The sequence below is a fragment of the Elephas maximus genome, chromosome 17, assembly GCF_024166365.1.
Source record: "Elephas maximus indicus isolate mEleMax1 chromosome 17, mEleMax1 primary haplotype, whole genome shotgun sequence".
Lineage (NCBI taxonomy): Eukaryota > Metazoa > Chordata > Mammalia > Proboscidea > Elephantidae > Elephas > Elephas maximus.
In genome coordinates, this window is record NC_064835.1 from 46,502,782 (window position 1) to 46,506,772 (window position 3,991).

General features: G+C 41.4%; 1 pseudogene; it reads right to left on the reverse strand.

The window, feature by feature from the left end:
* Window positions 1-1,357: 1,357 nt before the first annotated feature.
* Window positions 1,358-1,980, reverse strand: LOC126060267 (immunoglobulin kappa variable 4-1-like; annotated as a pseudogene).
* Window positions 1,981-3,991: the final 2,011 nt, after the last annotated feature.

The following is a 3,991-nucleotide window of genomic DNA, read 5'->3' on the forward strand; positions in this document are numbered from 1 at the left end:
ACAGAATCTTAACCATCACATCATGTATTTCAAAATAATAATTAAAGAAAAAATGTTACTGTCGATTTGATTCCAACTCATAGCGACCTTATAGGATAGAGTACAACTTCTCCAGAGGGTTTCCAAGGAGCAGCTGGTGGCTTTGAACTGCTGACTTTTTGGCTAGCAGCCAAGTTCTTAACCACTGCACCACCAGGGCTCCAATTTTATAATAATACTAGCACAGAAATAATATTAGAATGCCAGGAGTTTTTCTATTATTACATGAGATGAGCATGTTCATTCAAACGACGGCAGACTAAAGAAACATGGGGGCAGTGGTGGTTCAGTGGTAGGAGTCTTGCCTTGCATGTGAAATACTCCAGTTCAATTGCTGGCCAATGCACCTCATGTGTATCCACCACCCTTCAGTCAGTAGAGGCTTGCATGTTGCAGTGATGCTGATCAAGTGTCACCAGAGCTTCAAGACTAAGATAATCTAGGAAGAAAGACCGGTGATCTATTTCTGATAAATCAATCGATGAAAACCCTACGGATCACCAAAGTCTGATCCCACTGTGCATGAAGTCTCCGTGGATCAGGGGACAACCTGACAGCAGCTAACAAGAAATAACCCTGAAATCCTTCAGTTATCAGATTAGACTCAGGCGCCCAAGAGATAAATTCAAAGAGGAGGTTGGCAATTAATGAAAAAATGACATGGGAAAACAATCAAATATTTCTAGAGTGATGGGGTAGTGAATTAGAGACTTGCCTTTGGAAGAAGCACATGGCACTGAAGAAATGGAGAGAAGAGAAAAGGGCAGTAAATAAGAACTACAGTAGGAAAACACCTTCAGCGACATTGATCAGAAAAGCATGACTGGGAAACAGGATATGTGGAAGGAAACAGGAAGAGGAATACTGCCTTCTTTGAGGGAAGTTTTGAATATGAAGGGTCAAGGGTTTAATAATGGGAAGGTCAAGTTGGGAGGGTGTGGTAAGTGCAGAGAAAGGAAGAAGACCAAGAGAATGAGGAAATAAAATTGGAATGTTGCAGAGTTCAGAAGACACAAAGAAAAGAGAATGATCTCTCCGGGGGCAGCACTCACTGGACCCTATTCCAGATCAGTCACGTGGTCCATCCATGTGACACTTGCAGAATCCTATGATATGACAAAGTCTATAAGAGATTTTTGCAGCATTTTTACAATAATCTCAGACTAAAAGGGGCTAAGAAAAATCCACATCCCTTCATTCTCTCCTGGACCTTGCAAACACCCCAGGAATTAGTCAGAAGATGTGGCCTATGGGGCAGACAGAGGAAGCATGCATGTTCATGGCTAAGTAGAAAGGAAACAGCTGGTGCAGTGAAGACTCACTGGCCTACAACCTTGGAGTAGGCGGTTTGTGTTTGAGGCTGCAACACTGTGTGAGGAGAGCTATTACGTTGTTGATTGTAATAAAGTGCCACATCCTTAGCCTGGAGGCTGCTGATGGTGAGAGTGAAGCCTGTCCCAGATCCACTGCCACGGAATCGGTCAGGGACTCCAGATGCCCTGTTTGATGCATCGTAGATGAGCAGCTTAGGAGCCTGTCCTGGTTTCTGCTGGTACCAGGTTAAGTAGCTACTAATACTCTGGCTGGTCTTGCATTTGATGGTAGCCATTTCCCCTGGACGCAGCCAAGGAGGCTGGAGACTGTGTGATCACAATGTCCCCGCTGGCACCTGAAATCACAAAATGGCAAATTATCACTCCTCCACACCTATACACACTTTATCATAGAGGTATTAAAATATCCTATTTCAAATGTGCTTTCTAGTGATAATATGTTTCAGGAGATAATTGAGTCCATTTTGAAAAATAGCCATCCTTTCCCACTACATAGTAATTTTTCAATTCAGCAATGATGCTGCTCTAGAGGGATTGAGGCAGTTTTAAGTTTCTCACCAGAGACCTCGAGCAACAGGGACTTGAAGACCAGAGTCTGTGGCACCATCTTTCTGCCCCTGCTTGCCTGATGCAGATCAGCTCACTACTGCAAAGACCCTGTTTATAAGATCTGAACAGCCAGCCTCGGTGTGGAGGGACCTATGCAAAGCAATCAATGAACGTGGAAACAAACTGCATGCCCAATAGATTGTGAAAGTAAGCAATGTAAATCAGGAACCAAATATATCATCACAGAAAGTATAATTCAATAATTAGAAAAGACAGAAGTCGACTTACAAGCTATAATATCAACTTAGAAGCTCTAAAGCTACAGACAGCTAAATGATCTAATTAAGAGCCTCTATTTCAAATAAAAAATTTTATTAAATGGGTTCATGTTCCATAAATGATGGGCCCGATTCCTGAAATCAACAATCATGGGGAAATTAAAAAAAAAAAAAAAATTCTGGGAAAACACAACAAAAGAAAGAAGAGGAACTGAGAGAAGAAAATGAGAAATTTTGGTAAAATTTTTGATAAAAGTTCATGGCCAAAAAATACCTGAGTTCCAAAGCCACTTTTATCCTGAAGGACAATATAAAGACACTGCAAACACTTCAGATTGGATTCGAGGTCTCTGAAAAGGACAGAGAAACAGAAGACAGGCACAGAAGTTGTCCACGTGGGGAGTCCTCAGGGACCCTATAAAGAGCTAGGACACAAGGGACCACTCATTTCAAAGTAACTGCGAACCAAAGAAAAATTGGGTCTTATCATTCCCTTCCTAGGAACTGATAAGAGGTACATTGTGGAAATGGACAGGAAAAGACAAGATTTCCTGGGGATGTTTTGGCTGCCATCAGCCCTTGAGGGAATTTTTGACTCCAGGTATGCATTGCCTAGGTGGTCTGGAACTTGCCAATCTTGAAGTTGGTTTAATGTAGCAGAACGGTAGAGCCCTCAAATGGAAGTCTCTCTGGAAGAGGGTATGCCCATCCTAAGTCCTCAGGAAACCTCACAAATGATTTTTCAAGGGGCAATAGCAACAAGAAGTCATAGATTCTTGACATCCAAGAATGTAAGATAGCTAGGATACGAAGGTGATGCAACCGAAATAACAGAGAACAAAAGGAGTTCTGCTCACACTTCAGATTTGGGCATGAGGTGAGTTTATTTAAAAAAATAAGTGATAAAGAGTATGTGTGCAAGGTATAAGAAAATAAAAATGGTGACACCATAGATTTGAAAAAGAAATCAAACAGAATTTCTAGAAATTAGAGATAGAACAACCAAAGTTTTAAATCTCAATGGCAAATCCACTTTCACTTCCAAGCAAGACACTGTAATAATAAGAATGAGGTTTTCCTTCCGTGTGAAACAACCAAAATATATGTATATGCACACACATATATATATTCATATACATATATATACATACATACACTCACACACACATACACAGATGGTTTTCAAGACCCTGGCTTTCAGACATTGAAGGACAGTGATAACTGAGAGACAGAAATCAAACACAGTGAACACTATGATGGCACTAGTCAGCTGCCCTGAGAGTTTTCAGGCTGCACCACAGGGAGGAGGTACACAAGGGGAGCCCAGCAGACTCTCTAAGTTGAGGGGACAGAGCTGAGAGTCCAGAAAGACTGAAATGATTAAAGTTTTTAAGACAAAGCACCAAAGAAGAAGAAGCTGTAGAGAGAGAACTACAAATGTATGTGGATGGTGCCTCTGGGATTTATATGTATAAGTACTCCCCTGTGTCTCCTGATCCACTGGGTTCCCCACACTCTCCTTCCTGTTACTGTACATGAGCACACAGTCCTATCTGAAGCCAGTAATCTGGCCCATTCCTCTGACTTACTCAAGAGCATTACTTGGCATTACTCTCTTCTCTTTCCAGAAGTATTCATGTTCATTTCTCTTCGGCGTCATTCCCATCAGCAGGCAAATAACATTCTAAAAAATGCTCTAGATCTCACATCTCCTTCCAGTTATGTCATTTCACTCTTCTCCTTTACCAAAAAGCTCATTGAAAAAGTTTTAGAGTCACCAACCCTAAATCC